Consider the following 16,054-nt stretch of genomic DNA (forward strand, 5'->3'; position numbering starts at 1 on the left):
TTTACGTGTACACATGGACATGAGGGTGATGCCGTTTTTTTTTTTTTTTAATAAATGAATATGTTACGAGTGTAGGGCAGGGGCGGTTCTAGGATTTCATCTTTGGGGGTTTTAGCCCTCAGAGAGAATTTAAAAGAAGAGTTTTATATTATATATTATATGACAACTCTGGTAATAAGAATAGTGAAATTTCACTGCTTCATTCAGGATGAGCTGTTTGCCATATCCTCTACTACACCATAATATATAAAAAACAAACCACTAATTACACCAAATAACACTCTTTATTCAGATTTAAAAGTTTTGGAAATACAAAACAAACTATTTGCTGCAATACTGATAAACTATCGCTAATAACCCCATCAACAATGATGTTTACCATCAACAAACCAACAGAAGCATTTTTTCCGTAACACACCGACACATCGAGCGGTACCACAAAGCCAGCCGTGACAACGGAGATAGTCGCAGATGTGACTGTTTATGTAACCGGCAAAAGAAAATAACACATATTGTCGACTCGTCAGCCTACATGAAACACGACTGCCCTCTACAGGTTTTGTATTTCCTGCGCTGAACAATTTGACCCCCCTTCGTTAGAGTCTCGCAAATTGCCGGGAGTCTGCGCGGCACTCTTATCTCCGAGGCGGGATTTTTAAAAGGCCACATCTGTATATCTTTTTTATTCTCTGAAAAATTAATTCATTCATTCATCTTCTACCGCTTATCTGAACTACCTCGGGTCACGGGGAGCCTGTGCCTATCTCAGGCGTCATCGGGCATCAAGGCAGGATACCCGATTCAGCAGATTCATCGTGAAGAAGCGGAAGCTTTTTATTTACCCCAAAACAAAATCCTAATTACGGTGAAAAACAAGATGATCTGGATCACATGCATTTATACTAATTTCGATAAACACTGTAAGGTATATAATGTAGTCGAAAACATTGCGAGATTTATTTTTGGAAAGTGCAGGAACTACATTTACCATCGTGAACATTGCTTTAGCCCTGTGATGGGTTGGCACTCCGTCCAGGGTGTATCCTGCCTTGATGCCCGATGACGCCTGAGATACAGTAGGCACAGGCTCCCCGTGACCCGAGGTAGTTCGGATAAGCGGTAGAAGATGAATGAATGAATGAATGAATGAACATTGCTTTAAAGGTTGCATAGCAACGCTGATGCTGGCTAATATCTCTTCACATTACCGCTTTACTAAAAAAACAAACAAACAACTTAACTACCTCTTAATTGAGACAAATGTATATCATCGCTGTCGGGCGGAAACCTCGTATGTCCAAATTTGGTCAATTTCATATTTTTTCACATATCGATACTATTGGTCAGTCCCCATGTGGGTCTGTTATTTTTACAAGTTATTAACCAATCTAAAGTCTTGAAAATAGCTTGAAAGCAAATCTCATAACTCCATTGGACACTTCAACTGTCTGAGAAATCTCGTAACTCCACCTCTTCTTCACTCCGCGGGAGAGCTGCGCGGCATATTTCTCCTCAAGATTAAGAGTCGCAACGAATCAACATGTCAAGGCAAACCGTTATGTGCAACCGTCATGCTCATCACTTTAAGCAAGCTGGCTGGCTTTTTGCCTCGTTATTATAAGTAAACATGCCGTATAACGTAGTGAAACGATAATTTAAACTTTATTAATTTTATTTTTTGGGTGAACTATCCCTTTAACTATGATTTTATTGATGTTTATCTGTGTTATTGATGTATTTTAAATATCTATTTATTACTGCTTATTATACTGCTTATTATATTATAATGTTCATTGACGTTTTAAAATGTTTTTTTATAATATACTATTTGAATTAAATTGAATGTTTTGGATACCACTATTAAATTATTGTTTTTATTATTATTTTACTGACTTTAAGTCAGCCGACTTATAGACAATGCCTCTCTTGGCACTGTGCATGTAAAACACTGTTTTTTGGACACTAACAAGTGAAAATAATTAGGTTAGATACATTTGAGTAGGCCTGTTTTGTTAAAAATTGATAGCTGTAATGCTTCTGTGCAGAAAGAAACCTGTGAGCCACGAAGGTAAGTTTGCGAGCAGATTAGAATAATTTCCACCTATTAGACAGCCTAATCAGTTTATCGTGTTTCGTATTGCATCACTTATAGCTCTTAAACCTTTAAAATAGAGTTTAGGAAGATGTATGTAACTACAGTCAACTATTGAAGCCTTGTCTCTTGTCAAAAGGCTCAACGTGACCGCAGACTTTATTGAACACTGCTGGCAGCAGCGACGTCTGTGTCCGTACCGCTCTTATCAATGACAGCATAATCTCGTATCTCCCTGCTCCCAAGTCATAAAGCTTGTACTGTATCTCTGATAAAACGTGACTTTGGGAAAATGTTGTGTTAATGTTGGTACACAACAGTATATGGTAGCAATATAAGGTATAATAACAACTTTAACGATACAATGTTTAATAACGCAAAAAAATACAGCGTTTTTTTAATTTCCTGAAAAATAATGGTTTTGGAGATACGAGGATTCCGCCTGACAGCGACTCTATATATATATACGTATATATACATATATCTTTCAAAAACCATCATTCTGTATGATTTATATGCTGCTTCCCTCATGGAGCCCAGGAAGTCAACATTTGTTGGTATTACTATATTTAAATTGTGGAGACACTTTAATCCCTAACGAACGAATTTTAAATGTTTTTATTCTTTGTTATTCAAAGCTTTTTGAGCTTTGTTATTTCAGTTCTTTATTCAAAAGAGGGAGCAAAAGAAATAACACATTCATTCATTCATCTTCTACCGCTTATCCGAACTACCTCGGGTCACGGGGAGCCTGTGCCTATCTCAGGCGTCATTGGGCATCAAGGCAGGATACACCCTTGACGGAGTGCCAACCCATCGCAGGGCACACACACACTCATTCACTCACACAATCACACACTAGGGACAATTTTCCAGAGATGCCAATCAACCTACCATGCATGTCTTTGGACTGGGGGAGGAAACCGGAGTACCCGGAGGAAACCCCCGAGGCACGGGGAGAACATGTAAACTCCACACACACAAGGCGGAGGCGGGAATCGAACCCTGACCCTGGAGGTGTGAGGCGAACGTGCTAACCACTAAGCCACCGTGCCCCCCAGAAATAACACACTTATAATTAAATATATTCCAATATATTGTGTTTTAATCTTATATTAATGTGTTACATAGAAACACACACAAGCAAAAATAAAGGTTGTTCCCATAAAGCTCATTCCAGAAAGATCATACTGGTTAACCAGCTACACCAGCCCCATTTTGCTTGATAACACCTTGACTATGCTGGCCACCCAGCTATACCAGCACTATACCAGCACTATACCAGCACTGACCAGCTTTATACCAGCACTATACCACCATGAACCAGTAAAAACCAGCCTGGACCAGCATGGAATTCATGCTGGTTTATGTTGGATTTTTCAGCAGGGCACCCCTCCCAAACAAAGACCTGGCTGACGACCTCAACACCTTTGAGAAAAATATCTTCACACCTCATCCAACCCAGCCCACTGACTACCCCATTACACCTCTGGGAACCCCTTTAACATCTCCTCCCAGCAGACAGAAGACAAGGAAAGTTCCCGGCCCAGACGGTGTCTCCCCCTCCTGTCTCAAAGCATGTGATGACCAACTGGCTCCTATCTTCACCCATATCTTTAACAGATCACTGTAGTTGTGTCAGTTCCCCTCCTGCTGAAACAATCTCCACATCATCCTGGTCCCCAAGAAACCCTCCATCACTGGACTGAATGACTACAGGGCTGACACTCTACATCTGCCAACATTTACATTTCCAGCATTTGGCTGACACCCAGAGTGACTTACATTATCTCATTTTTATACAACTGAGCAATTGAGGGTTAAGGGCCTAGCTCAGGCCCAACAGTTGCAGCTTGGTGGACCTGGGATTGATCTCACAACCTTCTGATTGGTAGCCTAACGCCTTAACCACTAGGCTACCACATGCCCAAGTCATAATGTGAAGACCTTTGAGCAGCTGGTATTGGCCCACATAAAGGCCCACATAACATTGGGCTGCACTACATTCTGCAACACCTAGACTGCCCAGGGACATATGCACAGATTCTGTTTGTCGATTTCAGTTCGGCTTTTAATACAATAATTCTGGAAAATCTCCACTCTAATCTCCTAAAGCTCACTATACCCCCTTCCATCTGTCAGTGGATCACCAGCTTCCTGACAGGCAGGAAACAACAGGTGAGACTGGGAGGATTTACCTTCAGAAATTCGGACAGTCAGCACTGGTGCTCCTTAGGATGTGTCCTCTCCCCACTGCCTCTATAAAAATGACTGAAACAGACTGCAACACAGTTAAAACAGCAGAAAACTAATTGGTGCCCCCCTGCCCACTCCCCAGGACTTGTACCATACAAGAACCAGAAACCGGGCAGGAAAAATTACTATTGAGCCTTCGCACCCTGGACACAAATTCATTCAGCTCCTCCCTTCTGGCAGGCGCTACAGAACTTTGTTTACCAAAACATACACAGGAACAATTTCTTTCCCCAGACAATCACCCTCATTAACAACCCACCATAATTACAGTATATTCCCTTCCCTATAAGTACTGCTGTCACAGTTAGAGCACCTGCCCCGCCTCCCGAGCACCAACAGAGAGAAGCGTCTCCGGAGTACTAGTCACTTCCGGACTGTAGTTCCCACAATCCCCGCACCGGGACAAATTATGCCGCCAGCTGTAGCCTATTTCCCACGCTATATAAGCGGACTTGAACTTGACCCCAGTGCGAACTCTCGATTAGCTATTGCTATCAGTCTGAGCGTTTTCCTGTCTGTTTCTAGTCCTGGTTTATTACTCTGTTTCTCTCGTCTGGTTTTTTGATTGTTTTCCGCCTTCTCTACGTTGTTGTGTTTGCCGACTCTGACCTTGCCAGTTATTTATGAGCTCTGCCTAATAAAGCTGCAAATGGATCATCAACATTATGACGCGTCATTACAACTGTATTATCAGAACTGTCAGTCAACACATCATCTGTATATATTACATACTACTGCTGTTGTATATTGTACAAAAGTTCTAAAGTAAACTTTTTATCGTACCTGGTGCACAATACTGTTATTTGCACTACTATGCACTCACACGTTATGTACATTACTGATCTCTCATATACTTTGTATTCCTATTTAATACTTGTACTGTCTATATTGTCTCACATTGTCTGTTTTTTCTCATATATTCTGTATTGTCTGTTTTTGTCTTGTACAGTCCAAGCTAAATTTATAGTGTTATTTATGTCTGTACTTTTGAAAGTCACCAACAGATGGAACCAAATTCCTTGTGTGTCAACACACTTGGCCAATAAACCTGATTCTGATTCCGATATTATGTATTCTGTTTAAACTAATCAAAGTTTAGTTTAGTAAACATTTTTGTGTTATTTATATACTAGAAAAGAATCTCACTATAAATACTGAGCTATTTCTGGATATTTCTGGAGGCACAGGTCAATAGATGAACACAAAAAAAAGGAAACTGGTTAGTGAGGCTATCAAGAAACAAGTTTGTAGCAGGTGCAGAAATTTAAAAGAAAGGGTGGTCATAGTGTGAATGGAACAACAATAACATAATTCTCTATAAATGTGGCTTGTATGGGAGGGTTGCAACTTGGACACTCTTCAAGAAAGGCCACATGAAGTCATGACTGGGCTTTTCCAAAATGCACCTTGAAGATTATGAGGCCAAGTTTAAAAGAATGTTACGGTCAGACGAGATGGAAAAATGGATTAGGAAAAATATCATCAGTGTCTGATCCCAGCAGTCGCCCTTGTCAATTCAAACAGCCATGTGAGATAGACATTTTCCCTTGTGTGGCAACATTGGTATTGCCATTCCCATAGTGTCAAGCCATGACACAGCATTGGGTTCCTTAAAATGGAACATCTAAGGTTACATATGAACCCTGTTATATGTTTAGTTTTCTTATGTAAAGGAGAAGTTCTAGATGGTTGATGGTCATAGAGTGTGTTATTTTCCACGAAGCCCTCATGTCTGTCACCTTCTGGCTCTTGCTTTTAGTTATACTGCCATAGCTACTCTAGCTGGAGTCCCTGGATGCACTTTGCACATAATTCAATTCAAATTTATTTGTACAGTTGACATTGTCTCAGCTTTACAACAGTTGACAGCTTTACAGAACATAAACAGAGAACAAAAGGTAATTATAAAGAATAATATAAAGATTAATATAATGCAAAATTCAAGATTAATATTAGATATATTTAGATGTGTTTGTATTTATCCCCAATGAGCAAGTCTGAGGTGACTTAGGCGGCATTTGCAAGGAAAAACTCCCTTGAATGCGAAACCTTGAGAGGAACCAGACTCAAAGGGGAACATATCCTCATTTGGGTGACACTGGAGGGTGTGATTATAAATATACAGTCTGATAAATGTTGTATTGATGAGGAGATTGTTGTCCTCAAAGACCACATGAAGTTGGCATCTCTTCGTCAGTATAGCAGACATATATTATATGTACATTGCCTTTAACCAACACATAATTACTGTACATTCCTTTCTCTCTCTCTCTCTCTCTCTCTCTCTCTCTCTTTTTTCTTTCTCTCTCTCTCTTTCTGTCTGAGCTATACATTCCACTCATGAGCTCCCAGTGTTCTGAGTTAAAGGTGTAGCAACTAGTGTTGTTTAAAGACAAGGACAGACATGTGTTTACACACAAAATCAAATCAAAATGAGTAAAATCTGATCTGATTATGTTTCCTAGAATTTGCATTTTTCCAGAGGATATAGCGCAAGCCACTCTGGTATTATTTAATGTTCTTCAATTTCCTTAGAAGAATAAAAAAAAGGAAAAACAAAGTTTTAAATGATAATAAACAACAATTCATACCATTTGTACTTGCCTTTTCTCACCATTTCTAGAAACTCAGTAAAGATCTTAAAGAATTTTAACAAGCACAGGAATTAACATTAAAAAAGGGCATACATCCTTAAGAAAAACTAAATATGTTAGTAACTATTACTCTGGCTTGGTAGTGCTTACTAGGAAAAATTAAAATTTTAATTCATCCATATGGTATATGTTATCAGATGTGTCAGGAGCTATAGCTTAGAGCAAATAAAAACACAGCATGCATCCTGAGCCATCACAAAATAAGATTGTTAAACATTTGCCTCAGAGTAGCACTGGTTACACTCAAAATCATGGTTCTCCACAGCATGTACGTGATAAACCACACAAAACCACCAATAACTTTTGCCCCAGTTGTAGTGTATTATACATAAGCCAAACACTATATATATACAGTAAACCCACACTCCAAAAGAGGTGGTCCATTTACACAACATATACAAAGGTTCATAGTGTTTTGAATCATCCTCACTTGTTTCTCAGTCTCAAAAGTGAGAGGATCCACTACTCAGCCTAATTGAGGAAGTTCACTGTAGAATCCTCCTATATGCTGGTCCAGAAAGTGTGTGTATGTCTCATTTTTTCTGCTTTGTGTGTTTGGTAGATGAGCATGCATGCATGACTCTCAAGGATGCTCGAGTCCCGTGTCTGTTGAGGCAGGCTGTCATGGATTCACAGTTTTTGTGAATATCTTTTTGTCATACCTATCAGCTGACTATAATACCTCCACTTTTGCACTAACTTCATGCACCCTTCCACCTCCATGCAGACATCTTCCTTTTTTTCCCCAGACCTCCACACTGAGCTGTCAAGGATATGGAATATTCATTAGTAGGACACTGGTATTCCGCCATTGTGGTCCTTGATGAATCTCTCCCCTTACATGTTGTACATCTTTCTGATTAAAAGCCTACATTTCTGCAGACTGTGCCAGTGCAGTGCTGCACATTATGGCGGTTTTGGAGCTGTACGAGGCTGGCCTAGTAAAGGAGCTCATCTGCGGTGAGGGAATCACCAATGAGTTCTGTAGGAATTATTTCTCTATCGTCTGCCACCTGGACAGGATTCAAAACTCAGCCCCTCTCCCTCTGCTCGTTTTCTGCTCTCCACAAGGCCTTGGGGAAGTCTCAATGAAACACTCAAGTCTTTCAAAGAGAAGTTCCAAAGTTTATTGTGTCAAATTTGAATATATAGTAGTACAAAAAGAGGACGGGCGTAATGTGTGTGTGCAGAGCTTAATGCTAGTATCTGCAAAAGCAGGCTTGACCGTTATCATGAAGCAGGAAACCTCCCAGCTGCAGTATCATGTTTTTCATAACTGCTTTCATACAAAGTGTATTGTAGCAGAGCAGATGTACCAGGGAGAGGAGCTTATGCTAAGGTCAAGGTATCTGCGTGTGTATGAGAGAGAGAGAGAGAGAGAGAGAGAGAGAGAGAGAGAGAGAGAGAGAGTGTGTACGTGTATGAGAGAAGAACATTATTCTCTGTACAGAATGTCTGCAACATTATCAGAAAAGTATTTTATACAATTATTCTCACAAGTTCTAAACTTCACCAAGCCACAGATTTAGCCCTATGTGCCACAAAGCAGATGAGCCAAGCCCTCAACCATGCCACTTCTGTGCCAGTTGCTATAGAGAAGCAGTTTGTCTAAGATAAATGGAAAAGACAAAACCTTTCTTTCAGGCACCCTGAATTCTAGGGCTAAATGTGGCTGAAAGGAATACCCAAGGGCTAGGCTCCCCAAGGGCTAGGATTTCTAGGGATGCCCTTTTATGGCTATCTTCACTGCTGCCTACCCAAACATCTCTAGTGCTTTTCTGATAATGTTGCAGACTTTCTGTACAGAGAATAATGTTCTTCTCTAATACACGTACACACTCTCTCTCTCTCTCTCTCTCTCTCTCTCTCATACACACGCAGACAGCCCCACCCACCCATGCTCCTGCATGCCACCTCCGAGATTAGGCCCTGCCAGCTCACTGTTTCAGGGCACCAGGCAAGGAGAGAACAACAAGTGGCTAACACCTCTCTCAGACTACCTGCCAAGCTTCTGCCAAGAGTGCCGCAGTGGGTTCTGGGTAAAGTGCGAAAAAAGCTACAGAATCCAGTTTGGTTCATGTCCTCCTTCCTTCAATGTGTGATGCCAAGCTTTATTTCTCCATGAGAATGTGAAAAAGGGGCTATAGAGCACATTCACCTCTCAGTTCAAGCCTCTGGCTTTGCAGTTGACATTTCTTGGTTCCTAAGAAGGACAGTGGCTACACCATTTTTTGGACTAGCACACTGAATTGTACACTGAAACGCACACATTTAAGATGTTAAGGTACAACTTCAAGGTCATTGGGTCACAAATTAGATCTAAGGCATAAGTGGTTCTGTTTGCCTCTGAGGAGTCGAACCTGAGGCTGAGGCTCAGCCTATATGGTTTTCATGATCACTTTGCTCACAGCAATCAGGGCCCTTGGAAATGAGATAATAAGTAAACTGACTGGTACAAAGAACCCAATTTATTTAGGACCCTGGAGCAAAAGAAAAAAATAGCTTGGGTTGTATCTTGCTGACATTCTTTTATTGTCAACATACTAAGTACAGTGAAATTAAAGCACAGATGCATTCCTTTTTTATGCTTATATACCGGACTGATGCAAAAACCATTTCTTTGCATGTCGTACCCTGTATGTATGTGTATATGACAAATAAAATTTGATTTGATAACACCCTGCACCAGTATGCCCTGTCCCATCCACCAGAGGGCACCCGCCCCCTCCTCCAAAAGCTTTCTTGTTTACAGCCTATTGCAGATTTTGGACTTTTTCCCCTTTGGAGCCTCTTGTGGATTCTATTGCCTGAACCTTGTAACATTCAGGGACTTATTTTCTTTTCTTTTGGAGCCTTTTAGGGATCTCAGTAGGCAACAACTGACCAATTTATTAGGGCTACGTCACTGTTCATTCCATCCCCATCACATTGCATGTAAGACTCTTTCATATGGAAGAACTTTCTTTTTATGTCACATCATCACCTGTCAGCCTGGTCATCTTGGGGTTCGCATGGCTCCAGATTCACAACCCTATGTTTTCTTCGCAGAAAAAAAGAACTGAAACAATAGTCACCATACTGTCTGAGCTGTTAAGCATGCAACCTCTCTGTCCATGTTTAAATACCTCTGTGGAAAGCCCAGAGCACCATAGACTACACTCATTCTTAAAGATTATGCTGATGGTAGGTTTTTAGTAAGGACAGAGTCACCTGACTATAACCTCATGCGATTGCTCTATTGATTTACTACCAAATTTTATGCTCCAAGATGCCAGCTATACCCATTATCTGATCCAGAATACCAGGCCATGGAGGAGTACATTGAGGAGGCTCTGGCAGTGTGTTACATTCATACATTACATACTCATTTCCCTCACTCATTCAGCTATAGGTTTAACCTCCTTTTAGTGAGTCTAGAGATACCAGCCCCTCTTTTTCCCCTGGTCTGGAAAACCTCCCAATGTCCCAGCTGTTGATGATTGAATATGGCATAGTCAGTTAGTCTGGGAAAGTGCATTTTTGTCTCCAGAAAGCCAAACACCGACAGTGTATCCAGTAAAATAAAAGATGACCACATACACAGTACCAAGTCGGCCAACAAGTATAGTTTTCTACTCACAACCTCAAATTTCAATTTCCTTGCGAAAAGGTATTCATCGGCCCATTTTTTGACCTCAGACACATAAACCATGCCACATAAACCACTTCCACTTTCCTATCGCATATCCCTAACCTTCCATGCCAAAGCACACCCGGAGGTGTTCATAAATGGGAATGGGCGGGTTACCAGCTCTGTAACACCCTGCACCAGTACGCCTTGTTCCAAATGCCAAAGGGAACCCTCCCCAGAATATTCCACTCACGGGTCAAGCCACTTCTGGGTTTACACGGACATTTAAGCAGCGTACATGCAATCTATATTGCAAAGTAATGTTTCCGTGTTTTACATACCAAGTTTATTTTGTTGCATAGATTTATTGCGTATGACCTTGTTTGTATTTTCCTGACCTCAATTTCTTTCTTTCATTCTTTGGATTTGCTTGTCCGATTGTTTGTCATTATGGTACCGACTTAACAGCTTTTGACTGTTTTCTGATGCTGATTTTGGATTAAGTTTCAGTTTTGATTTGATATGAATTTTCTGAATTAAAACTTATATTGATCCTAGAACTTCTGTTTGAGCCAATCATTACCTTAAGCACTGGTGAGAGATCGCTTTTTTGAGGACATGGGAGGAGATAGGAATGGTTGTTGCCCTAGTTATTCAAACAAAGAAGCTCATCTCCTGATCACCCTGCTGAAAAATCCAGCATAAACCAGCAGGAATTCCATGCTGATCCAGGCTGGTTTTTACTGGTTCATGCTGGTATAGTGCTGGTATAATGCTGGTCAGTGCTGGTATAGTGCGGGTATAGTGCTGGTAGAGATGGGTGTCCAGCATAGTCATGGTGTTATCAAGCAAAACGGGGCTGGTGTAGCTGGTTAACCAGTATGATCTTGCTGGAATGAGCTTTATGGGAGCAAAATTTATTTTTGCTCGTGTGTGTTTCTATGTAACACATTAATATAAGATTAAAACACAATATATTGGAATATATTTAATTATAAGTGTGTTATTTCTTTTGCTCCCTCTTTTGAATATATAACAAATAACAAAGCTCAAAAAGCTTTGAATAACAAAGAATAAAAACATTTAAAAATCATTCGTTAGGGATTAAAGTGTCTCCACAGATTGAATATAGTAATACCAACAAATGTTAACTTCCTGGGCTCCATGAGGGAAGCAGCATATAAATCATACAGAATGATCGTTTTTGAAAGATATATATATAATCCATTTGTCTCAATTAAGAGGTAGTTAAGTTGTTTGTCTGTTTTATTAGTAAAGCGGTAATGTGAAGAGATATTACCCAGCATCAGCGTTGCTATGCAACCTTTAAAGCAATTATGTTCACGAAGGTAAATGTAGTTCCTGCACAGCAGTAGCTGTTTTATCGTAACTCGTTCACTGCAAAATATAAACAAATGAGTGATATATAGTCCATCCATCCATCCATCCATCCATCCATCTTCTACCGCTTATCCGGGGCCGGGTAGCGGGGGCAGCAGTCTGAGCAGGGACACCCAGACTTCCCTCTCCCCAGACACTTCCTCCAGCTCCTCTGGGGGAATTCGCGTTCCCAGGCCAGCCGAGAGACATAGTCCCTCCAGCGTGTCCTAGGTCTTCCCCGGGGCCTCCTCCCAGTTGGACATGCCCGGAACACCTCCCCAGGGAGGCGTCCAGGAGGCATCCGGAACAGATGCCCGAGCCACCTCAGCTGACTCCTCTCGATGTGGAGGAGCAGCGGCTCTACTCTGAGCTCCTCCCGAGTGACCGAGCTCCTCACCCTATCTCTAAGGGAGCGCCCAGCCACCATGCGGAGGAAACTCATTTCGGCCGCCTGTATCCATGATCTTGTCCTTTCGGTCATGACCCAAAGCTCATGACCATAGGTGAGGGTAGGAACATAGATTGACTGGTAAATAGAGAGCTTCGCCTTGCAACTCAGCTCTTTCTTCACCACAACAGACCGGTATATCGACCGCATCACTGCAGAAGATACACCGATCCGCCTGTCGATCTCCCACTCCATCCTTCCCTCACTCATGAACAAGACCCCAAGATACTTAAACTCCTCCACTTGAGGCAGGAGCTTTCCACCAACCTGAAGGGGGCAAGCCACCCTTTTCCGGCTGAGAACCATGGCCTCGGACTTGGAGTTGCTGATTCTCATTGAAGAAGCCAACAGGACAACATCATCTGCAAAAAGCAGAGACAAAATCCCGTGGTCCCCAAACCGGACTCCCTCTGGCCCCCGACTGCGCCTAGAAATCCTGTCCATATAAATATTGAACAGGACCGGTGACAAAGGGCAGCCCTGACAGAGTCCAACATGCACCGGGAACAAGTCTGACTTACTGCCGGCACTGCGAACCAAACTCCTGCTCCAGTCATATAGGGACCGGACAGCCCTTAGCAGAGGGCCCCGGACCCAATACTCCCAGAGCACCCCCCACAGATCACCATGAGGGACACAGCCTTCTCCAGATCCGCAAAGCACACGTGAACTGGTTGGGCAAACTCCCATGAACCCTCCAGCAACATGGTGAGGGTATAGAGATGGTCCAGTGTTCCACGACCGGACGAAACCCGCATTGATATATAGTTTTGTTTTTATTTTGTTTCCATAATTTTTCAGAGAATAAAGAAGACATAGAGCAGGAGTTGTCTAAAGGCAAACGACTCCGGGTAGCACCTCTTAAAAAACATGGTCATCGCCACCACATACTACTTGTTACTCACTAAAAGAGAGAGCGGAAGCTAAGACCAAAAATGTGTGTTGTAAAGGTTATATTGTATAACATTATTTGTGCACGTGTGTATATTACAGTGTGATGGCAAATGTCATTGTCCAATAAATATTTTAAACAAACATATATACAGTATATATACTGATTTCCATATGTATATATATATATATATATATATATAAGAAATCCATGTAAATGATAGGAATATCCAGAATGTTTTTTTTTTTTTTATTAAAAAGTGAATTACAATTCTCTAGAAAATTGTCTTGGTCTTTATTTAACTATGAACATGCACTAAGAAATGTGATATGTAACAAATGGGTTTTGTTGTGGTCTAGCTAGGATTATACTAGCATCCAAAAGACAACATATGTTGACCAGCACACCAGCATCCCAGGCTGGTCGGCCAGCACACCAGCATTCCAGGCTGGTCGGCCAGCACACCAGCATCTAGCACCTAATGCTGGACCAGCATACCACCATCCCAAGTTGGTCAGCCCGCACACCAGCATCCCAAGCTGGTCGGCCAGCACACCAGCATCCCAGGCTGGTCGGCCAGCACGCATACCACCATCCCAAGCTGGTCCCAGCATGCAAAACATACCTTATGCTGGACCAGCAATGCTGTTTTTTTAGCAGGGTAGAAGGACATTTTCTCTTGTCTTGTTTTATGTAGCTTTATGTTTTTTTTTTGTTGCACCCTTATCCTGGACAAACGTTGCTTTATTTCACTGTGTGGATATATGGTTGAAATGACAATAAAAGCTTCTTGACTATAAATACACATACTCACCTTCCACACAGACCATGTGTCTGTCTGCACTTTAGTCTGTGTCCTAGTGAACCAGAATCAATGTATTTATTCCTAGAGACTTTAAAGAACTTCTGTATGTCACTCTGGGTAAGGTCATCTGTCAAATGGCATACATGTAAATCTAAATGTAAATGTACAGTCCTGTGCTCTGAAAGAAGGAAAATGTAGCTCTGCTCTTTAGTTTGTACTTAAATCTGGCTGAATTTTAGGATGTCAATGGAATGCAGGAACATGTTAAGTAGAGTTTACGTAAATAAGGGCAAAGGGACAGAGTGATTTGCATAAGCCATTTTGCTTGAAAGAAGGCAAATAAACTGCTCAGGATTCTAGTATCTGAAGGTCACAGAGTCAAAAAATTTAATTGATGATATTTGATTTGATTGAGCTCCATGATAAATTGATTAAGCTCTGTAATACACTACCCAATGACTTTAGCTGTTTCCTAACACTTAATATGGATAATTGTTTTGAAATATGTACAGTTACAGTGTTAGAGTTTGACTGTAAATACCATGACACATCTTTGTTATAAATGCATTTTCACCATGTCTCTCTGCTCCTTTTACAGCACTTGATAGACTAGAACATATTGTTAGTGTTAACCTTTCCTTTCTTGGCTCAGGTATTATTTTACTGATTGCTTTTTGTTGATAAATCTAAATGGTGACTTCTCTAATCAAACTAAGGTAATATTCAGTGTTCCGCAAGGTTCTGTTTTAGGACACTTGCATTTCTCCCTATATATGCTTTGCCTTGGTGCAATCATTTATAAAAATGGCATTGGTTTCCACCGTTATGCTGATGACACGCAGCTATATGATTCAGATAAATCAGATGTGAATCACCAGCATAAGATTGCAGATTGTAGGAAGGACAATTACTAACTTCCTTCTGCTTAACTCTGAAAAGACAGAAGTTCTTGTACTAGGACCACAGGCAGTCAGAAGTAAGTTCTGATTAAAGAGTAATCACATCATGTGCAGCAGTAAAAGACCTTTGGGTGATTATTGATACCAGTCTCTCATTTAGAGTTCACATAAATAATGGTTAAATGTTAGCCATCTTTCATCTAAGAAATATTGCTAAGATAAGAAATATGACATCATTACATTCATGCATTTATTACCTCTAGGTTGGATTATTTTAACGCTTTACTGTCTGGATGTTCCAGTAGGAGCATAAAAAAAGAAGTCCTAACTAGAACCAGAAATATATTACCCCTATCTTATCCACACTGAATTGGCTCCCAGTCAAATTTCCCATTGATTATAAAATTCTGTTACTAACCTATAAAGCACTTAATGGTCTCGTGTCATAGTACATGAGTGATCTTTTGTTTGTTTTTTTATGATCTGTCACACCTACTTCGATTAAAAGGTGCAGGTTATTTGGTAGTACCTTAAGTACAAAAGGCCAAAATCAGGGGGCAGAGCTTTTCATACCGAGCCTCAGTCACCAGGGTTCTCATTTATAAAGTGTGCGTACGCACAAAACAGGGCTGGAAATGTACGTACGCCAGTTCCCACACAAAGGTTGTGATCTATCAAAAACAAACTTGACGGGAAAATGTGCACACCTTTAAGCAAACTTTGAGACGTGCGTACGCACATTCTGGAGACAAAGGGAATTGGCAACACAGATGGTGAGGTCGTGAACTGAAGTTAGATTGTAGAAAATAAATGTGGGAAGAACGATTATAAGAATTAATGACATTTAATTTTCACTCCATTTCATACGTTATATCCACATTATCATGAATATTAAATCCAACAGTGTTATTTGTGCCGATTGTTTTAGGCTATATACATCTATTAAAATCCAAACGTAATTCAAAACGCATTCAAAAAAGTCAAGTCAAGTCAAGTCACTTTTATTGACACATCACCA

Source organism: Tachysurus vachellii, chromosome 16 (assembly GCF_030014155.1).
Source record: "Tachysurus vachellii isolate PV-2020 chromosome 16, HZAU_Pvac_v1, whole genome shotgun sequence".
In the NCBI taxonomy this organism is placed as follows: Eukaryota; Metazoa; Chordata; class Actinopteri; order Siluriformes; family Bagridae; genus Tachysurus; species Tachysurus vachellii.